Source organism: Gopherus evgoodei, chromosome 1, assembly GCF_007399415.2.
Source record: "Gopherus evgoodei ecotype Sinaloan lineage chromosome 1, rGopEvg1_v1.p, whole genome shotgun sequence".
Classification (NCBI taxonomy): domain Eukaryota; kingdom Metazoa; phylum Chordata; order Testudines; family Testudinidae; genus Gopherus; species Gopherus evgoodei.
Window position 1 is genome coordinate 230,319,229 of NC_044322.1, and position 14,430 is coordinate 230,333,658.

A 14,430-nucleotide genomic window follows, 5' to 3' on the forward strand; every position below is an offset into this window, starting at 1 on the left:
TGCCATACAATTGTCTGAGGAACTGAAGAGCCTTCTTTTATCAAATGTCTGTTCCCCATGTAGGTACTCACAGACTGTGATCAAATCACCCCTCACCTTTTTGTTTGTTTGTTTTGATAAATTAAATAGATTGAACTCCTTGGGCTAGATTCACAAAGAAATGTAGGCTCAGCATTGCCACACCGAACTGTTAGGCTCCTAGAAAATCATTGCAATTCATAAAGCCTGATTTACGTGCCTTGGCTCCCTATACAATGAATGGGGAAAGAAAGTCACCTCAGAATGGGATTCACAAAAGCCAGCATGCTAGGTAGTTCCTTGCCTAAAATAGCTGGTGGGAGCTGCCAAGGTGAGGGGTGTGTGCTCAGCCCCACCCTTCTCTCTGAGAGTTGTACCTTAATTCTGACTGTAGAGAGTGCCTCCCTCTGCTTGGGATTCTCAGCTGCAAACCTTCTCTTGGGCCTTGGGTACACTGGCGCTTTACAACGCTGCAACTTTTTCACTCAGGGGTGTGAAAAAACACCCCCCTGAGCGCAGCAAGTTACAGCGCTGTAAAGCGCCAGTGTAAACAGTGTCCCAGCGCAGCTCCCAGTGCTGTAAACTAATCCCCATGGGGAGGTGGAGTACCTACAGCGCTGGGAGAACTCTCTCTCAGCGCTGGCGCCGCGACCACACTCGCACTTCGAAGCGCTGAGAGAGAGTGCAGCTATACATTTGGTGTTAAGCACCTACACTGGTTTAGTGAGAAGCTGGGTGAGGAGAAGTATCTCTCATAACTTTTATCCTAGTGGTTAGAGTACTCACCTGGATGTGGGAGAGACCTGGTTCAAGATCTTCCTCCTGAGGGGGAGAAGGGATTTGCTATCTGAGAGGTATGAGATATTCCTATGTGAGGCTTCTTCAATGTCTCCTGCTGAAGCTGTTCCACTTTGGAGTAAAAATGAATGAATCAGTGGGCCAAAGAGATTGATTCTGTAGCCCACTGGTTAGCACATTCACTTGGGAAGTGGCAGATCCATGCTCCAATCCTTCTGCTCCACTGACTTAAAAAATATTTATTCAAATACTATTGTGTGTGCTTCACAGAGAATTTCTTACATGCAGCTCATCTCTGGTTGCAGTGTAGAAGCCACAGTGCAGGTGGATGGAGTGTATGCATGAGGTGGTTGGGTGGCTCCAAAAGCAGGCGTACTGGGATGGTTTTAGTATGGATAATATTTCCTAGTTGCTGTTTTAGAAAAGTTTTCTAAATAAAACAAATCTGTTTAAAATGAGAAATTGACTCCAGGACAGTTTTTCTGCATTGTCTTTAGGAATGTAAAGGTGTACTAATCAAGGACACTCCCCAGCCGTGAAGCAGGAGGAGGAGGAGCTGTGAAGCAAAGCACAGTTGTTGCACTGTGGGTGCCAGGAATACATCACATACAAGTGTGTACTATACATGGAAAGAAGCCAGCATCATGCACTAGTAAGAGGGCAGCCCCACGTACAACATAACATTAATATTCATCATGATAGTTTTGTTTAACAGTAAACTTTGGAGGGGGGAGGAGGGGAGGGTTAAACAAAAACAAAGGTAACAATTTTGAGATTTTTGACTTTTCATCCTAATTTGTGACACACACAAATGTCAGAATTTCTTGGAGAATGGAAATTCCATTTGAAGACCAGCTCTAGTTTCTAGCCCTTATGGTTGCAAAGAAAAGTTGGTAAATGTGACCCAGGTGCCCTGTAAAGGCTCAGAAACCAGACAAATAAAAAAACCCACAAGTATTTATTTTAAGATTTCATTATTTTTAAGCCAGACTCATCACTTCTGGGGCACAAGTAATGATTTTTGAACACTTAGGGTTGCCAAGACTGGGAACAGGTAAATGTGATGCCAAGGGATTAACATCCCAATTCAGTACAGCAGAAACTTTAGGTAGAGCTAGTTCCCTCTAATTAATATATTTTCCCTACCTGCTGATACAGTAGCTGCTGGTTGGTGTCACAAGGACTCAGGCAGATCACTTTCTAAGTAGCCATAGTTCTGTGGATGAAACACCCTGGTTCAGTGACTCCAGGGGAAAACGTCTCTCATTCTTTCTATTTTGCTAGGTCTGGCACAGGTTTTTGCAACAGGCAGGAGACTTGTGACTGAGGAGCCACAGGAAACTTGCTTACCAGTACAGACTGTATGAAAAAGAACCAGCCTCACCTCAGACTGTATTTCTCCCTTGTTTTTGAGCACATGTTTCAAGTGGCCTCCTGCCTCCATTTCTCACAGCACTATCACACATCCATCACTATCTCTAACTACAGAGCAACTAAGATCTCCTTATGTCTCCCTTTCCCACCAGAAGGCCTCAGTGTAGTTGGCATTGTGTGCACCAGTATCCCCCCAGCACAGATATATTTATAATAAAGAGATTATTCAAATTAGGGCAGGGGTTCTCAAACTTTATTGCAACACCCCCCTTCTGACAACAAAAATTACTATATGACCCCAGAAGGGGGGACCAAACCCTGAGCCTGCCCAAGCCCCACCATCCCACGTGGTGGGGCCAAAGCCCAAGCTCCACCACCCTAGGCAAGGGGCCCAAAGTCAAATTCCAGTGGCTTCAGCCCCAGGCCTGTAACCGGAGACCCGCTGCCCAGGGCTGAAGCCCTCAGGCTTCAGCTTTGGGCAGTAGGGCTCAGGGCTTTGGCCTCAGGAAGTCTAAGCCAGCCCAGAGTCACAACTCACTTTGGGATCCCAACCCACAATTTTAGAACAGCTGAATTAGGGCAATGCCTATAAACCTCAAACAAGGATCAGGGCTCTACTAGGCTATATGCTGTACAGAGAAATACCAAACACAAGAGCCCCTGTGCCAGAGAGCTTACAGAATGAGAGTCAGATAGACCACAGAAGGTGGACAAAACAGACAAATGCTGGTGAGGAAAGCAGGAGGATGAGATAACAGAATGAAAAGGTTACCAGAGAAACTGAAGTCTCTGCAAGTGTCTAAGGTAGCTCATCCTCTCTCCCCTGCAGACATCTTGGTAAAGCTTCCCTACTCCTCTCATTCTCCAGAAGGAGGCAGCAACACAGAAGGCAGCACTACTTTCTGCTGCTATCACATGAACACTGACAACTCTTTGCATATATGTCTGTAGGAAAAAACCACATACACTCCACCCTAGCAAACACTTCTCCCCAGAGCCCCTGCCACAGTCATTTTTTTGGCCTGGAGCAGTGGGAGGAGCCATTTCCACCCTGACCCTGTCAGCCAATCACTGCCCTCAGCACCTTCTCCAATGAAAGGCTCACAAGGGGGGCACAGAGAGGAGCCCAGGGGAAGAGGAGGGAGGGAAAGTTGGAGCATGAGCTACAGCCTAAACACCAGCCCTTTTGGGCCTCATCAAGTAAGCCTGGCCTGAATGCAGGGTACTCTGATTGGATGGGGAAACTCAGGAACTGGGGTGCGTGTGTGGAGGGGTAATTACATTCTGGAGGAAACTGAAGGAAGGGAGAGGAGCTAGCAGTGCAGTGGGGAGAACTTGAGGGAGTGGGAGGGGGCACTAAGGTCAGAGGGTAGATTAATATAGTATTGGGTGTGGGATTCTTTGTTGCCAACACCAAGAGCTTATTGGCACTAGGAAAGGGGTTGAGATTGAGCCATGGAGTATTAACTAACCCTGACCTTTTCTCTAAGACAGTGGTTCTCAAACTGTGCGTTAGGATCCCAAAGTGGGTCACAGCCCCATTTTAATGGGGTCATTAAGGCTGGCCTAGTCTTGCTGGGGCTACAGCTGACCCCTGAGCCCTACCATCTGGGGCTGAAACTGAAGCCCAAGGGCTTCTGCCCTGGGAATCAGGGTCAGGTTACAGGTGCCCTGCCTGGGACTGAAGCCCTTGGGTTTCAGCTTTGGTCTACCTCTCCCGGGGTGGTGGGGCTTGGGCTCTTGTGCGCCCCTGGAGCGGGGCTTGGCTCAGGTGGGATCAGGCTTCAGTCCCTCCTCCTGGGGATTGTGTAGTAAGTTGTGTTGTCAGAAGGTGGTCACAGTGCAATGAAGTTTGAGAACCTCTCCTGTTCTTACCTGTAAGATTACCAAACTGAGGCTCTTTCCACCAAATTCAGGGCTCCCTGGCTAATTGCTAATTGCTCACCAGTGTGGGACTGACAAATTCTCCCCTATTGTCTTAACATAACCTGTTCTCACTGCTGGGGTGCATTGCATCTGTTTTCTTTCCCAGTAAATAAGGTTTCAAACTCCAGATCCCCTCTCTTCTTCTAGATAGAGCTGGAGGAAGAGCCTATGGCCTCTGGGCTGCAGGGCTCCAGAAAAAGTAAGATCCAAGGAGACTCCTGCACAGGTGAGGAGTAGTTTATAACAGTTAAGTCACCCACAATAAGTGAACTTAAAAAGCTGGGATATCAGCAAAGGTATTGTGATATAAGGTGCCACAGGATTCTTTGCTGCTTTAGCAAAGGTATTGTGAGCTCTAAAGTCTGTCTTCTCTCATCTGTTTGCAGTCTGCCATGCCAGAGCCTGTGTTAAGCACTGAGCTGGAGTCATGTGCTCTCTGTGATGCTGAGTGCTCCTTTTTGCCCTGGGCTTCTTCTGCTTTTTAAAAACAGGAAAGCAAAATCCACCTGAAATGAGTGAAAACAAAAGCCAGAATTTCTCTCTTTTGGCTTTATCTTCCTCACACCAGAAGTTGGGGGATCTGAGCAGGTGAATTTGGACTCTCACATCTGAAGTATCTCTTACCCCTTAAAGGCATTTTGCAGGGCTGTAAAGGTTACCTAGGTCCTGCTGCACTGTCAGGGTTGTGAAGGCAGTTGATTACTGCAGAGACACACAGTCTCTGCAAATCACTGCAGCTGTTTTTGGGGGAAGCCTCCCTACTCTTACAACAATGAGTGAAATTGCTCCTTCCTTCCAATGGAGGGGAAAATACCAAAGGGACATTGTGGTGTTTTTAGCTCCCTACATGTGTAACTCCAACCTCAGGAATGAGCTAGCTCTTCACTAATGCATTGAATGGCAGTAACTGAATCAGTTTGCCTGTTAGTCTCGCCCAGGAAAGCTTTCTCTTAAACATACATGTTTGTAAATCAGAAGCTCAGGTTCCTGGTGTGAGGGAGAGGAAACCTCAGTTTTAAAGCAGGCAGACTGCAGGGAGGTGCTCTCATTCTCTATTAAATGGGCAGAGGTGATGGGCATGTGGGCTGAGAGAAAGCTGGGAGGGGTCACTTGTTTAAGCCCATTCCTTTCTCTTCCTGTTTTGCAACAGGATTTATGTGAGCATAGTGTTTGGCTTAATCTGCCTTGTTCTGAGGGGAGGAAATTCTCGAGCGGGGAGAGTTTCTCATCTGTTCATCTTTGTCTTCCCTCACTCTTTCTCCCACTCCTCCATCACCTATTTCCATCTGTCCTCTCATCCCCTCTTTTCACTTCCTCCTTCCCTTCGGGAAAGGGTTTGGCAGGAATTTGATTTTTGGATTTAAGGCCTCATGAACAGTCACTAATTAGAGAGAGAGGCTTTGCAAGTACCAGTCCAAGGCTTTATCTCTCCCCAGGGCAGGGAATAAGCCATGTCAGAACTCCCATTTTTATTCCAGCAAGTGATAGCACTGTGAGTGAAAACGAGGAGGAGAAACCTAATCAGGAAGATCTTGAGCAGGATGAGTTATCGCGACCAGCTGAAGCCCAGAGTCCTGGCTGGGGGAAAGCCAGGCCAGAAAGGCAGCAGAGAAAGAGATGCGCTAAATCTGCTCATCAAGCAAGAGGATCTAAGAAACTAAAAGTCACTCTTAATCAAGAGAAACCCCCCAGGGAAGAGAGTCCCTACATATGTACAGAATGTGGAAAAAGCTTCAAGGGGAGCTCGACCTTCCTGAACCATCTGAAAATCCACACAGGAGAAAAGCCCTTTGAATGTCCTAAGTGTGGGAAAAGCTTCAGCAGGAAGGCAAACCTTGTGGTACATGAGAGAATCCATACAGGAGAGAGACCCTATAAATGTAAAGAATGTGAGAAAAGCTTTGGCCGGAGCTCAAATCTAATTGCACACCGTAAAACCCACATGAAGAAGAAATCCTATGCCTGTGCTGCATGTAGCAAAAGCTTCACTTGCAGCTCAGCCCTTGTCCAGCATCAGAAAAGCCACACAGAAGAGAAACCGTACAAATGTACTGAATGCAGGAAGAGCTTCCGCCTGAGTTCAAACTTCCTTAAACATCAGAAAGTCCATGTGAGAGAGACATCCAGTGAATGTGCAACAGGTAACTTGACTGCTTATGTTAAATAAATGGAGGACACAGTCTGTATTGGCTGTATTCCCAATGCACAGGAAGACTAGTACATAGTTCTCTGGCCTCCATCAGATTCTAAACACTTGGCCTGGCCTACCACACTTTGGGTTTTGTGTATATCTATGAAATGTCCAACAGAGACCCACCTAAGTAAATGCATCCATAATGTCAATACTGACACTTTTGTATGATGCTCCAGGAATTGCATTACAGACTTCACTATTGATTTCACATGAAAGATTCTCAGATACTATAATGATGCATGGCAGTATAAAGCCCTAAGATAGCTAGCTATGAAACACTGATAACTCGCATGCACCTAATGACTTATTAAAGGTAAGTCTCTCTTTTTTGCCATCCTCTTTAATCCTATAAACCAGCATAACAAGAGACCTTACATATTGACTCTTTATTAAGAAGAAAAAGTCTCTTCTGAGATACTGGGAGAATGAAAGAGCCATTTTCCTCTCTCTTCTTTAAAAAGGATCCATCGCTAACTAGGTAATAAAGCAGATAGACTTAAACCTGTCTATGTTATTACTAAAGAAACTGACTGGCTATTTAATAGAAGTATCTTCTAATATACATGGTACAGAACTGTACTCAGTTCTTCTGGGAGTATTGGAGTGTAATATATTAAAGTTAAGTGGTTAGTTAAGAGTCTCATGTACACATTTCATAATCTTGTATATTCTTATTAAATTGGCCTAGAAAATATGGGTTAGGAAACTGGATTTGTTCCTTTTTCCTTGTGTGTATCATACAAGAAAAAAATATGTATACATATATAAAAATGTATAGTGTATAAAATACATATATATAAAATGACTTACGTTGGCTTTTTTTTTTTTTTTTTTAATTAGAAATTCAAGGGTTGTCTACCATGGAAATCTCTATGGATGACTGGGGAACAAGTAGTTTTATGACCTCAGTGAAGTGAAACCTGATTGAGGCCCTGATTCAGCAGAGCAGTTAATCACAGCTGAATTGAGAGGGGAAGTGATTCTTATTCCAGTTGTCACCTCTAACAAAAACACTTGAGAGAGAAGCTCTGTCTAAGCATTTAACTTCTCTCAAACTATGCATGTGAAACTCCTAATCCATAGATAATAGAATTACCTAGCCAGCTCTCCCAACATAAACAGTGAAGATTAAAAACTTCATATTCCTGAAATTTGTAATGATGGAAAAAAATTAAAGCTTTTTATACAAAATAAGCCCGCCTCTCCAAAAAGGCACAACCTCACTTCCCCTTTACATCTTGTCATTAAGAAGAAATAGTACCCCCCTCATTAGATAACAAAGGAACACAGCATCAGCTTAATACTGATCTTACTTAAGAAGAAATTAATCCCATTTATTATGGAGTAGTAATACTTATTCCATAGTTGTATAAAAGACACTCAGCTGCAACAAGGGGACCCATGTTATAGGACACCAAAAGAAGTCACATTGCTCTCAGAATTCATAGATTCAGTCTGGTACTGTTAAATTTTTGCCTGTCAGATTTGAAGTGAATCAGCTTTGAGTTAACCAGCCTTTTGTACAGCGCAGTAGGGAAAGTGCTGCAAATGCACTGGTGTGGCCACATTAACAGCTCTTGCAATGGCCACAGAGAGCAGTGCATTGTGGTAGCTATCCCAGCGTGCAAGTAGCTGCAACGTACTTTTCAAATGAGGTGGGTGGAAGGGAGTGTGTTGTGTGTATTTGTGGGAGAGAGAATGGGTTTGGGGGGGCTGACAGTATGTCAGCATGCTGTCGTGTAAGTTCAGACAGCAACAGACCCTCTCCCCCCAACCTCTCTGGAGGCTGATCAAAGTGCAGTAATGCAACACTTCATTCATACTGATGCCCAGGCATTTCAGCCAATATGTACCAAGTGTTAATCTTCTCACTGAGGTGGAGTACCAGGAGTGCTCTAGCCCTGGAGTCATAGTGCTCTACGTGTCTTGCTAGTGTGGACAGGTAGTGAGCTAAGGCGCCCGGGGCTGCTTTAATGCTCTTTAACTTGCAAGTGTAGCCAAGCCCTTAGTAGGAATGTAATTATAGATGGTTAGCTCTGATGAGCTTTAACATAGGTTATCAAATGATACTGGGGACTTGTGTTTTTAAAAAGGGCCTGACATTCCGCTGGCTTGCACTATGGGTAGTCACCTTCACTTTTGTAAAATGAGTGAAATATGCTTCCCTCCAGTTTGCAGCCAGGCACTGGAGAACTAGTGGCAAGAGCTTGTCATTATGGATACAGATGATCCTGTATTTACAGTTCTGCCTAATGATGCTTACCACATAATTCATGCTAAATATAAATGTGTGATTTACTATTCTACATTCTTTTTACACTTAAAATGTTAACATATTATTTTCATTCCTCTTCTATAGTATGTCATGAGGAACAACAAAGTGGTGGCACAGAGCACGTAGCTATAGACCAGTCGAGACTTATACTTGAAGAGTGTAAGTATAAAAAAGGTTTCTAAAGTACCATGCATAACACTTTTTAAATTGTAGAAATTAATACTCTTATCTTCACACAGTGAGGAGAATGAGGGACAACATGGATATGCTTCTTCTGAATCAGCAAAGTCAGCTACAGGTCCTTCAAGAGATTCAGAAACAGCTGAATGTCCTCCTCCCAGGCAATGATCTCATTAATTCAAATGTGTACAGCTTGGGACTTCTGTTGGGACAGCAGGCAGCTGCTATGGCCTCTTTGCCTTTTCCCCTTCTTCTTAACCCCAGTAACCTTCTCCCAGAAAATGCCCGGCCTTTTTCCTCCCAGGTTTCATCCCAGTCATCTACTTCTGAAATTCGTGCTACCACACAACCTCCAATCTCTCAACTTCCTGCTGCTCCAGCAACTGCCTGATCCATCCTTGTACTGTAAACATGGCAAACAAAATGTTTATATATATATATATATATATATATATATATATATATATATATATATATATATATATATATATATATATAATCTGTCATTCTGATTTACCCTGTCTGAGGCAAATATGGCTTTTATATTGTCAAGTTACAGTTGAGAGGCCTTTCAAGTGCTATAGTGCTGATCCTGCTCTTCATCTCTGAGGCATCCTTTACTGAGATGCAGTCAGTGAACACAGGGGATCAAATCAATCACACATTTGCTTACTGTAGTAACTGCTTTAATACCAAGGATGGATTTGTCCCAGGCAGCCTCTATTATCAAAGATGTTCTTCATGGAGATGCACCTAAGTAGAGCATCCTTATCTGAGGTACTCTTAGCTAATGTGTCCCCAACTGTATGAGGTGTACTTAAGTGGCGCTTGTCTGAGATGTCTTTAAAATGCACCTTGTTGATACACTCTGGTAAAGCTATAAATTTTGGTGCTGTTTCTTACTCCAAGACTTCTCCATGAGAAAAGACTTATAAACTTGCATTGATTTTAATATAGCACTCTGGTTTGTGTTTTTAAAATGCTACCAGGGTTACAGTTATTCTATTCTTTAAATATCCCACATTTTCCATACAGGAAAATGTTAGTGTTTAAGTAGGTATTTAAATCTCTTTGATCTAGTTAATTAGGGTCTAGATGGTGGCATTTAATCCCAGCCTATGAGTCAATCTCACAAGGCAAAGAGGCACAGGTTTGCAGGGAGAGCAGGCTCAGTCTCACCTTTAAATTAAATAAATTTAAGCCACTTTGACATGAGAGTGCAGAATATGGGTTTGCATCAGCTTAACTAAACCTTGTGTGTAAACAAGGCCCTAGACAACATTCCATTGACATAAGCTTTTATTAACAGTCCATCTTTCATGAGTTGAGCATGTCCCAGTGTAAGTGTGTAAAGCTGAATTTTATGGCTCTATACCTGTGCCTCTGGTTGCAGTTTGCATAGTGATTCTGACAGTTTGTCTCTTGCTTTTAAAACTGTTTTTTTAATAATGGTTCTCACTTCAGTGTTTTTAAATTTCTTCAAAAGTAGGGAATTAAAATATTGCATTTTCTTAGAGTAGAAAAATCTAAATTTATCTGTGCAGTGCTTTTTCTGTCTCTTTTGTGGCCAACAAGGGAGATAAATATCTAGTGCACTTGTGAATCAATTGCTTTACTAGGGTTTGGGTATGCCACTTAAAGATCATGCTGTGTGAAAAGGAGAGTCTGTTTTCACTAGCAAGGGCCTCCTATTTCATGGCTGCTTAATTCACTCCTTGCCCTCCTGTTGAGGTAGAGTTGGGCTCAAATATCTTTCTTTCATTGTTTAAAAAGAATATATGGTTCTGATCAGTTCTGAGATTGTTAGATGAGGGAAGCAGGGAGCCAACAAAAGTTATATTAAGCTTCCTGTGCAAGGACATATTCCTAGTGGCCAAATGCACCAGTTTTTTGGCCCCTACTTACCAGCAAGGAAAAAAGGCTGTATTGGAACTGATAATCAGGCCCTCTGCTTCTAGCCCTCAGAGTTGTGAAAAAAACTAAACTTGAGTGAAGACTGATGCCTTCTCAAGTCTGCAGGCAGCTTGAAATGATAGCTCAGAGGTGAGGACTGTATTTTTAACTATCTCCCTGCTTCTGATTTTAGCAGGAGTTTCCAGCTCCTGTGCTTATCCTTTAATTCTGAACCACCCCCAATACCTGTCTCCCACCCATTGTCAAAAGTCCCCTATTTAGTTGCCAAAAATCTCTGGCTTCCCCCTCTTCCAACAATTTACATGATAGTTAGGAAAATGCTGCAGTGCATCCAAAGCTGAAAGTATTGGGACAATCAATTTTATTTAAATAAATAAAACATTGAACAAATTTCTATACCTACTTCAATAAACACTTCCACTTTTATAATTCCAAATGAAATGACTACAGAATTTCTAAATGTCCTAGAATCCAAGGACATTGCCATGGAAAAATATTTCCAGCTTGTGTCAACCTACACAGGGTCTTGTCTTGCACCTATTCTAATAAAAACAAAAGGGGGGACTTCTGAGAGGCAATCCAGGACCTAGATTAGAATAACTGCAAAGATGTCAGACCAGAACAGGTCTATGGGAGGGTCAGACTCACACTTTATTTAATGCCTGACAAGGAAACAGCCATTGCCATGAGACACTGATCGCTAAGATTCTTCAGAAGAATAAAGTGATGTCCCTCCACGTTCTTCAGGGGTTTCTCTCCATCAGGGGTGTAGCAGGGAGCAGTGGACTAGTTTCAGTCACTGTATTGATGCTTTCTGTTCATCCTGTTCACAAGCTATACCTTATATCAGTGATATGCAGATGGAGTCTTGAGAGCCACAAGTAGCTCTTTAATGTGTCTCCTGCAGCTCTTTGCAGCATATGATATTAAATCACAGTTTAATTACTATCCACTCAGGATGTTATTAACCAATTGTAGAATACTTGGTCAGTCATTTTGCTGTGAGACTATTATATACACTAAATGAAACAATGACTCCACACTACTGTGGATCTTCTGGGTAATGTTGATTACTAATTTGGCTCCTAAACCACTGAGGTTTGAGTATTATTGCCTCATACATACACAAGTAGGATCAAATCAATGGTGCAGCACTCCACTGTCAATTGGGTCCTCCATGACCTCAGCCTCAGCTTGGTCGTTCTTGGTCAAGGCCTGACCCCCCATTGAGGTTCTTCATGGCCATGGATTGGGTTAGGAGCTGGGGCTGGTAGTCTAGTCCCAATGCTTGGGCCTCAGTAGAGTTCTCCATGTCTGGTGTCTCAGCATGGGTATGGGCCTCTGTTTTCACAGCCTAAGCCTCAGGGGAGTTCTTGGTGTCCTGGTACTCCATTCTCAGGGTCTGGACTTCAGCCAAGTTCTCAGTGCCTGGTGTCTGAACACAGGCCTGGGTCTCAGCTGAGTTTTCTATATTCAGTGTCTGAACATGGGCCCAGGCCTCTTGTCTGGGCTTCGTAGGAATTCTCCTTGTGTGAGCACTGGCCCTGGTATGTCAATCCCAGGGTCTCGGCTTTTACTGCATTCTTCTTATCCAAGATCCTTGTTTGTACAAGAGATTTTTTTTTATGACTGATGCTTCCCCCCTGGCAGGGTATAGATGGAGTGTCTCCCTGTGTGGCAGTTTCTATTGTGTTTTGTCAGACTGGACTGGGTGCTGAAGCTTCACTCACGTTGGGGGCAAGGGTAGGGACTCTCCCCCATGTGTGTCCTGTGTGTATGGTGAGATGTGATTTGTGAGAGAAGCTCTTCCTGCATTCCAGACAGAGGTAGGGTCTCTTCCCCCATGTGGGTTCACTGGTAGATATGGAAATTGTAGAGCCAGCTGAAGCTCTTTTTACACTCAGGACAGAGGAAGGGCCTCGCTCCTGTATACATTTTCTGGTATCTAGTCAGGTGCATGAGTTGACTGAAACTTTTTCCACACTCAGGACAGCGGTAAGGTTTCTCGCCCATGTGGGTTCTCTTGTGTCTTATAAGATGTGATGGGTAACTGAAGCTTTTATAGCAGGCAGGACATGAATAAAGGTTCTCCTTTCTGCAGACTCTCCCATGGGCTGTGAGCTCCTGCTTTGGCCTGAAGCTTTTCCCACAAGCTCTGTACTTTCAGGATTTCCTTCACAGGTGGTTGCTGTTCTGATGGCTTTTCAGGTCCTTCTGCCCCTTGAGGTTTTCCTTACATGCATAAGTAGTACATAGTCTCTTGCTTTTCTCAGGTCTCCCCTGCACAAGGAGATTGGGAATCTTTGCAAAAGAAAGTGAAAGGGGATGCAAGGTCTCTCGCTCACCCTCCATTGGCTTTCTTTTCTGACACTGTAACCTATGCTGGCTTCTGCAGACCACTCTCTGGGAAAAGCTCTCTGCTGAGTTCCTCAGAATAGAATGCCAAGCACCAGATCTTCAGGACCCTCTACGGGATGCTTCTTCTCAGTTCTGCTCAGGATCCCATCACCTGCTGGATTAAAACGGAATCCAGACTGTCTAGTGCAGTCACACATCACTCCTCAAAGCAGTTTGCCCCTGGCACCTAGGAACTTGGTCTGCCAAGCTCAGCAGATTAGATATGGGAACCACAGATGCAGTGAGTGAACAGTGGGTAAGCATGGGGAAAAAATGAATGGGAAAAGCATGGGCAGGGGAAGGTTTAAAAGGGGCAGAGGCAAAAGGAAACAATAAGAGGAAAGACTACATGGTGGAGTGAAGGGGTGAGTGTGTGTGAGAGAGAGAGAAGAGAACAGGAGATTAAGACAGGGAGGGAATATGTGGGGAGTTTGATATAGAAAAGTGGAAAGACACTAAGAAGAATAAAAAAAATTAAGCGCAATAAAAGAGTGGTTTTAAATTAGAACACAAAGAAAATACTGAGAAGAACATACAAGAAGTGTTCTGAAATGCAGCAACATTGTATATTTACCCATATAAGTTGTAAACAGTTCCTTGGGGACCATCTCTCAACCCTCTAGTGACGTGGGGGCCGCAGAGCAAGAATTTTGACCCAAATCTGTCTCTGTACGTGAAAAGCTTCAGCAGCAGAGTTTGCTGGGAAGCCAACATATATTCAGATCATGATATTTCACCTCAAGGGCAAGGAGAGCAGTCTGTCAGAGTCACTATTCCTGGCCCATGCCAGGCTGAAAGGGGTGAGGGTTCTGTGTGTGCCTGGGTTTCCAGTGGGAAGGGAATAAAGATAAACTGTTCAAATTGCTTACCTGGTGTGATTTTCACAATACTCTTGGGATATGAAATGCTATCACAGGGCTAAAGGAATGTCCCAGGAATACTGCTCCAGCACCCTCTCCAGCTGCATGGTTTAGGAAGTAGCTAATTCTAGGAGCCACATGTACTCCCTCTGGATATACACACCAAATGCTGAAGTGAAAGGCTTGGAGAGAATGCTTCTTCTCTGTAGGGACAGTACAGCAAGGGGGGCCTGCTTTGGAAAATCCAGCCTCGGGGATTCTGCTAAAACCAGCTCTATACTTATTACTATAGTATGCCCAACCCCACACCTTCTAAAATAATGAATCAGATCCCTAAGGAGTCAGGAGATTTTTTTAAAATGTCATGATTTTTAAGCCAAAGTAATACTGCATTGTTTTGTTTGACAAACAAACAATAAATTATACCTTTGATGGTGGAGGGGAACTCTGCTTATCCTGACCTAACTCCTGGGGAAGCTGCCATTCTGTCCCTC